We start from the raw sequence: 9,372 nt of genomic DNA, 5'->3' as shown, positions 1-9,372 counted from the left end.
CCTAAAATATAAACAATATATAATTATAAGCACGCCACACAGATGGTTGCGTTACGGAATTTCATTGGATGTGACCTACGTGAAATGTCGGTTTGGAGTTTTTGTTTTCATTGATTCGTCCAACATATGTGAAAACATTCCCACCGCATTCTTATCGTTACACACGTAAATTTTTCTCACTGAACACTTTAGGTTGTCACAGGCGAGATTTCTAACGCGCACCACGCGTTTTGACACATACAAAGTGCTTACAAACATGTGAGTGTCACAGATGCTATGATGTATCGTAACATTATGAAAATGTCCCATGTTTGGAAAAAGATCATATATTCACTTTTGCAACTGAAACGCCTTTTACACTAGTACAGAGATACATTGATTTGTGAGCTTTAGAGCGAATACTGTTACATTAATTATATAGTTGTTCAGTATTTTTATAGGTAAGACAGACATTATTTGAAACTTCCTGGCAGATTAAAACTGTGTGCCGGACCGAGACTCGAACTCGGGACCTTTGCCTTTCGCGGGCATGTGCTCTACCAACTGAGCTACCCAAGCACGACTCACGCCCCGTCCTCACAGCTTTAATTCCGCCATTACCTCGTCTCCTACCTTCCAAACTTTACAGAAGCTCTTCTGCGAACCTTGCAGAACTAGCACTCCTGGAAGAAAGGATATTGCGGAGACATGGGTTGCCACAGCCTGGGGGATGTTTCTAGAATGAAATTTTCACTCTACAGCGGAGTATGCGGTGATATGAAACTTCCTGGCAGATTAAAACTGTGTGCCGGATGGGGCCTCGAACTCGGCACTTCTGGCTGTCTGTCCAATGTAGAATTTTGGGCATGTATCGCATTTGAGTTTGCATATTCTTGATTTACTGTAGGAACTCTTTGAGATATTTACATCATGGATTACTTTTTGTTGTAATTTATTATTTGTGGAAAATCTGATTGTGCACTTAAGAACACACTGCATGAATTTCAATCGGTTTCAATGAGTAAAATGTTAAGGAAAGAAATGGAGAGCGCGAACACAATTTCAATGGACCTTCATAACTATATAATAATATTAGGAATATAACAGAAATGGAGGGAGTATCAACAAACTATATAATAATATTAGGAATATAACAGAAATGGAGGGAGTATCAACACAATTATACCACCAGAAGCGCTTGAAATTGGCAGTAGCCAATAGGAGAGCAGCATCCGATGACATCGGGACAGGAGCTCTGCAGCCTCAGTTGCAGTCAGTCAGCACGAAGCGCCAGCCGAGATCGTCCAGCACTGCCCAGCCGCAGCAGCAGCAGATTAACAAGAAGCCGCGGATGAGTAAGTACCGCTTGCTTAATGTATGTGTTTACTGCCGTGGGAGGAAGGTAAAGTTTTTGTGCTTGTAACGGTTTTCCTTCTTTGCTCGCGAGTGGATGCGACGTCCTGCAGCATGTCGGGTCTGCAACAGTGACGTGTCCCAGCCCGTCGGGACCTCCGGCAGCGGCAGCAGGATCCTGTCGCACACCTGGTCAGCTTCATGGAGCAGGGCAATCAGCTGTTATTGTCGGTTGGAGACATCCAGCCAGCCCCTGACTCGCTGAAGTGCACCGGGGATCCCAATCAGTATGACGCGGGTCGGTACTGGACCCCACCATACGCGCCATCGCTGAATATTCCAATTATACTGCATGGACAAAGTGATGATGTAGTGGATGAGAAGATACCAATTAAGCCCTGTGCACAACTACTGTTCTCTTCCTATAAGTAAGAAAAGAGGGTCGCTACGCTTTCAGCTACCTACCTAGTTTCAACTACTTTTCAAGGCCATCCAACCACCCTCTTCCACATCCAAAATACCTTCACATAGATCATTGTGTATAGGAAGTGTCTCAGGATTTTTGGTAGGTTAACGAATAAGACAGGTAAATATTCGAGTACGAAACCTTTATTAAGTTTTGCATATACATTTACACATGGAAAACAACTCTTTCTATTTTTTTGGGTGTAGTTTTAATGATGTCCAACTTAATTTTCAAATTCAAACATAAATCCACATCTAAATTATCTATTTCTTTCTCCAATCAATAATGTGACAAATACAGAGGAGGTATGTTCTCGAATTCTAATATGTATCTAATTTTCTTCCTGTAAAATATTTTTATGGCTTTAAATAGTAAATCAGTTCCTTCGTGAAACTCTTCTAGGCAACAGCATTCGGGGATTTTAATTTTTCCTCTTATTTCCACCATAGCGCTATTGTTAAGCGTTCCATATCTTCCAATGTGTATGTCGGCTATTCTTCTGCTCCACATTCTTGCGAGATTTCTGTAAATAGCTTTAAGTTTACAACTTTTGCAAACAAATGTCCCTTAAATGTAGTTATTCCATCATGGCTGTTCTGTTGCTAAGTGGACAACATCCAGCTCGCCACACTTGGAATAAAACCATCCTTTTTAAACCGATCCAAATGGTAACAGAACTTAATAAACACAGTTTTTGTGTATCCATTAATATAGTAAACATTCTCGATTCCATTGACTTCTTCCGGAACTCCAACACATGAGCTGTTTTCGTTGCTGTTTACTATAAATGCCAATATTTTATATTCCACCTTGGTAATCAGATTTCTCCATACAGTGTGTTTAAAACCATATGTAAACCTGGCCTGCACATCCGCAGAAGCTTCTTCCTTTTCCAGTTGTAGCTTATGTTCTTCCTTTATCGCAGCTTTCTTCTCCATATACTCCAGTTTTCTTTTCTTTACTTCGACATCCTCCATTTCCAGTTTTTTTTCCGTACACTTAGTACATTAACTAAACTTAAAGGAATAATTTCTTTATTGGGGAATGGTTTAAGTCTATTTAATGCATTGGTTCTTTTTCTTAAGACTTATGGTATAATATTATTTGTAGGAACCAGTCCCAATTCGGCGGTATCTATTTCGGACGATATTATGGAGAACAGTGTTCTACACTGAGAAAGATGTGTTTCTCCTGCTCTAACATAACACTTCTGTGTAATACCTATATTGTCTTTGTTGGAACCAGAGTTAAGAATCTCCACGTAGATTATTAAAACTGACCTTCCTGTCATACATTCTAAATATGATTTTACTTGCAATCCAATTAGCTCGAAGCCGAATTCCGCTATGTTGTGAGCAAGGTGTCCGGGGGTGAGGGAGGGCTCCTGCTCCTCGCGATACCACCTTCGCCGCACTATGCATCTACGAGGGTTGTTTATTAAGTAAGGGCCGTTTTCATTTTTAAAAAAAGATACAAATACTTTTGTAAAAAAACTTTTATTTTCTGATTCTACACACTTTTGCCTATTTTTCTACATAGTTGCCTTGTTTATTTAAGCACTTGTCATACCGTACAACTAAGTTTTTAATTCCATCTTCAAAGAATACGGCCGCCTGCTCCGACAGCCAAGAGTTCACGGCCGCTTTCATTTCATCGTCGTCATTGAAGCGCTGCCCGCCAAGATGGCGTTTCAGGTACCGGAAAAGGTGAAAATCGCTAGGAGCAAGGTCGGGGCTGTATGGTGCATGGTCCAAAACTTCCCAGCCAAAAGAATCAATCAAATCCCGAGTCTTTTGCGAGGTGTGAGGCCTAGTGTTATCGTGCAGGAGCAAAACTCCTTTTGCCAGCATGCCACGCCTTTTGTTTTGAATTGCTCTGTGGAGCTTCTTTAGAGTTGCACGGTAGGCATCTGAGTTGATTGTCATTCCTCGTGGCACAAAGTCCACTAGCAAAACACCGCGCCTGTCCCAGAACACAGTTGCCATAATCTTGCGCTTTGACAGCGTCTGTTTGGCTTTGACCTTGACGGGTGAGGTTGTGTGTCGCCATTCCATCGATTGGCGCTTGCTTTTGGGAGTGATATGGGATACCCATGTTTCATCTCCAGTGACAATTTTACTCAACATGTCATCCCCTTCTTCCTCGTAACGAATCAAAAAGTCCAATGAAGTGGCAAATCTCTTCCCTTTGTGGTCCTCTGTGAGGAGTCTGGGTACCCACCGAGAACACAGTTTCTTAAAGTTTAGGTTCTCAGACTTGTGGAAATTCCAAAGAAAGAGTGGAAATTGTGAATCTTCTGTCCTCACGAATCTTTGTTTCGACTGCAGCCACCAAATCATCAGTGATCACACAGGGCCGGCCTGAGCGTTCTTCGTCATGGACGTTTTGACGGCCATTTTTAAACTCTCTAACCCATTGACACACTTTACCTTCACTCATTGCATTCAAGCCATAAACTTCTGTTAACTGACGATGAATTTCTGCAGCTGATAGGCTTCTCGCGGCCAAAAAACGTATCACTGACCGTATCTCACACGCGGCGGGCGATTCAATAATCGTAAACATTATAAAGTAGCACAGCGATGCGTACACGTCAGCTACAGAGCTGCAACTTGCATCAGTGTGAACGGGAAGGATGCCGGCAAGTGGCGTGGTGGCTTGTTGCGGCGTCCGCGCGAACTACGGGACTATACGCGCGAACGGCCCTTACTTAAAAAACAACCCTCGTATGATGCTCGGACACTACGGTACATTAGTCCGTCCAGCTATTGCGCTGTACCATCCCACCGAAAATATGTCCTAATACAGTACTATACTCCACGGTACGAATACTGCGCTATACCACACCGTCCGAAGCCGAGTTCAGCTACAGCCTCCTACTCTACTGTGTCGATGTCGCGCTGTATTGTCCCGTCCAAAAACGCGTCCACATACAAAGCTGTACTATATATTCCAGCTGATGCGTTGGTACTACCCCATACACAATGGTGGTACTCGTGTGGGGCAGTCGCCCTCCCTCCCACAGACACCTGGACTTACTTTTTCATGCTACTCAACAACTGTAAACTATTCAGCTATCGATGGAACCGCTGCCACCTCACTGTGTAAGTAACAATGTATTTACCTCAATAGTGTTCAAAAGTCATAATGTATATAGCAGTTCATGGTATCCAGTATTGCAAATTTCAAAACTCCGCCATCTCTCTCCTCACATCCACCACTGCTGGCGGCTCACCTCCAACTGCGCAACGCTACGCGCTGTTCACGTCCAGCTGCCCAACACTACAATGGCAGACAACAATGCAAACTAGCCACAGACTGCACACAGCACAGCCAGTGATTTTCATACAGAGAGCGCTACGTGGCGGCGGCGTTACCAATATAAGAACCTAAACAGCCTACTTACATAGCCCCCATGCTCCCCAAAACAATTTGTAAAATAGTTTGCATTATTGTCTGCCATTGTAGTGTTGGGCAGCTGGACGTGAACAGCGCGTAGCGTTGCGCAGTTGGAGGTGAGCCGCCAGCAGTGGTGGATGTGAGGAGAGAGATGGCGGAGTTTTGAAATTTGCAATACTGGATACCATGAACTGCTATATACATTATGACTTTTGAACACTATTGAGGCAAATACATTGTTTGTTCTCTACTAAAATCTTTCATTTCCTAACTATGCCTATCAGTAGTTAGTGCCTTCCGTAGTTTGAATCTTTTATTTAGCTGGCAGTAGTGGCGCTCGCTGTTTTGCAGTAGTTCGAGTAACGAAGATTTTTGGTGAGGTAAGTGATTTGTGAAAGGTATAGTTTAATGTTAGTCAGGGCCATTCTTTTGTAGGGATTATTGAAAGTCTGATTGCGTTGCGCTAAAAAAATATTGTGTGTCAGTTTAAGCACAGTCATGTATAATTGTTCAAAGGTGACGTTTCAACTGGCATTGTACACTCAAGTTAACAAACACAGAAAACAACCGTTAGTAACTCACAGACGTTTAAAACAAGCTGCAGACAGTCTCTGTGGACACAAGCACAGGCTACCTCCGTGCCAATACTGACGAGACACGATGCCTCAGACATGTCCTCAGTGATGCACACTTGTCGCCACTGCTTTGATAGTCTCACTGTCACCCTGTTGTGGAAGATGCCTGCCGGAAGCAGGAGGTAATCCGCCGACTGTATCCAGCCCAAAATAAGCCTGCCTGTCACACTACACCATGTCTACAAGCCACGACCGCATACACGCCCTCAGTGTTGATACACACCTGCCGTCTAAATGTGTGGTAACTATGCCAAAACCTCTTTCTCCTGTGACAAAGTCAACAGCTCTTTCTTGTGTGATGCATTGAGCGCCCCACGGTTCTCGTGTTACGGTGTTGCATTTGCAATCTCAGATCAAAAAATGGTTCAAATGGCTCTGAGCACTATGGGACTCAACTGCTGAGGTCATTAGTCCCCTAGAACTTAGAACTCGTTAAACCTAACTAACCTAAGGACATCACAAACATCCATGCCCGAAGAAGGATTCGAACCTGCGACCGTAGCGGTCTTGCGGTTCCAGACTGCAGCGCCTTTAACCGCACGGCAACTTCGGCCGGCGATCTCAGATCAGGTTCATGTTCACAGTTGTGTATATTTTCCTTTCAGCAGGCTCTTAATTATTCTCACGTCAATTTGGTAAATTTAACTTATTCATGTGCTTTATATTGTTCATTGTGTAATAATAATAACGAATGTTGTTCTATCCTAAGAACAATATATGTTGTGTGCAAGTAATAACATTACACACTTCTTGATCGCTATTTTTTGTGTTAGCTTTACAAATAAATCTACACACCATGTTTTCATGGTCCACATATTAGCCTTAAACCTTCCATTAATTTTTCAGTTTTGTTTTGCTACTTATGTTCTGGAAGACATAGCTCACATATGAAAAAAGAGCAGTTATAAGAAGACAATATATCCAATATATCTATTTGTATAAATATTGAAATATTTATGTGGTACATTTATAGATGAGTACCCCATGACAGATTTGCGTACTACAAGTTTTAAATTTTATCTTGTTTGTGATGGCTTAAATTCTTGTTTAGCATGTAGTTAGCTAATTTATGTATTTATCTCGAGAGATATTCTAAGAAAAAATATTGTTAAATTTCTGTTCTACGAATGTCGTCCACAAAGTAAGTTCCGTCTCTATTTGTATCCACAGCAGCGCTACGATCGCAGTTCCGAGCGTGCGCGGCAGCTACTCTGACTCGAGGAGAAGACATGTACGCCGTTTTCAGTTCCATGCTGCCGACGTGTGCTTTGTAGTGCTTCTTTATGTCAGCCGTAATTGAAAATGCCGCCGCGTGTGAAATCAGATCTGTGATTCGTTTTCTAAATGTAAAGAAAGTTAAACCAAAGGAAATTCATTGGCATATCTGCGAGGTTTACGGACAAAATGCTATGAGTGATTCATGGGTCAGACTGTTCAATGAAGGACGTGGTCAAGTGCATGATGAAGAACAAAGTGGACGCCCGTCTGTGGTTAATGATGAACTGGCTCACACAATTGAAGAGAAGATTAAGCACAACCGTAATTTTATACTTAGTGCCCATACTGTGGAAGTTCTGCATATCTCACGATCACTAATTCATGAAATTGTTACTGAAATTTCGAAAACTTTGCTCACGTTGGGTACCCAAAATTCTTACTGAACAACACAAAAAACAACGGATAGGCAGTGCACCTCAGATTTTGACACGCTACAATGGAGAAGGCGACGGTGTTCTTCCTCGGATAGTCACGGGGGATGAAACTTGGGTATCGTACGACAGTCCTGAAACAAAACGGCAATCAATGGAATGGGGGCACACTTCAGCCCCAATGAAGGTTAAGCCTAAACAAATCTTCACATCTCGAAAAGTCATGTGCACCGTTTTTCGGGACAGAAAAGGCGTTTTGATGATTGATTTCTTATCACGAGATCAAACAATCAATGCACATGGTTACTGCGAGACCATTAAGAAATTGCGCCGCGCAATACAGAACAAGCGCCGAGGATTACTGTCGAAAGGTGTTGTTTTTTTCCACGACAATGCCCGACCTCAAATGGCGAAAGTGACCAAACAACTCTTACGGGAATTTCACTGAGACACGTTTGATCACCCTCCATACAGTCCGGACCTCGCTCCTAGCGACTTTCATCTCTTCTTGCACCTAAAATCTGTCCTTGGTGGTCAACAATTCAACGATGATGACGAGCTGAAAGTACATGTTACCACATGGTTGAATACACAGGCGGCAACCTTCTATGAAGAAAGCATACAAAAATTTGTGCCACACTATGACAAGTGCCGGCCGCGGTGGTCTAGCGGTTCTAGGCGCTCAGTCCAGAACCGCGTGACTGCTACGGTCGCAGGTTCGAATCCTGCCTAGGGCATGGATGTGTGTGTCGTCCTTAGTTTAGTTAGGTTTAAGTAGTTCTACGTTCTAGGGGACTGATGACCACAGATGTTTAGTCCCATAGTGCTCAGAGCCATTTGAACCTTCTATGAAGAAAGCATACAAAAACTTGTGCCACACTATGACAAGTGCCTACAAAATTTCGGAAGCTATGTAGTAAAGTAGTTTAACAGTTGTAGATTTCTGTACACGTTTGTTTTATATAACCAAAAGGAACTTACTTTGTGGACATACCTCGTAGTAATAATTGTGTTTATTGTAAAACAATTATATCTGTTATAATCGTTGATCCAGAATAGATATCAACATAGTATTTAATGAGTATGAGTGACCTTCAGTTATGATTTGTCTACTTAGGAGGCCAATCAGAAAACCACAAGTTGATAACATTTTTGCAACATGGTTCCAACTCTTGTCTTAATAAACTAGTGAATGTCTGACCAGCTGGGCATCTGATATGCATATTGTTAAATTATTGATGATCGCTTAACTGCCTTCAGAAAAATGGCCAGCTGTAAGGGTAAGTGGACAAGATGGTTTCCCTACGGGTGAATGTGTTTTCGTTTATCTTAATTTTGTTCTGGTTGGCCAAGATACCTTTCGCTTTACCCTCCGCTCTGCCATTGACTTTGGTGGTCTACTAGATTAAGTTGTTGACCTCTATGTATAAAGCTCTATGTAAATTTCTGCTTGTTGATGCCTCACTATTTTTCTGTAGAGGAACACCTTATGCACAAAAGCTTTGTGCAAGCAGGAAGTAAAGCAGCAAACGCTTCGGTTCTTGTCTTCCCATTTATGCATCTTTAATTACAAATTGGAGGGGTATTGATTTGGTTCAAGAGGAGTCATTAGCTCACACTGATTACGTGAGATGATTCCATTTCCTCTTCTTAACGTTCGGTAATTTAACTTGGTTCTGGGTGTATCAATTTTCTTTATGTGCAAGCTTTTCAAGTGCTGTGAATATGAGTCAGGCAACTTGTAGCGAGGCACGGCGAAACAAGCCACGAGGAACCTTTGGCCCACCGGCTTTTGCAGAACTGTAGGGAGGAGAGCAGTGAGTTCAGATGCCTCACCATGGCAGGGGTGAAAGTCGCACTGCTGAACCGTGAGCAGGCAGACAGGCTGTTC

Source organism: Schistocerca serialis, chromosome 1 (genome assembly GCF_023864345.2).
Source record: "Schistocerca serialis cubense isolate TAMUIC-IGC-003099 chromosome 1, iqSchSeri2.2, whole genome shotgun sequence".
NCBI lineage: Eukaryota > Metazoa > Arthropoda > Insecta > Orthoptera > Acrididae > Schistocerca > Schistocerca serialis.
Note: the sequence above shows the minus strand (reverse complement) of the source record.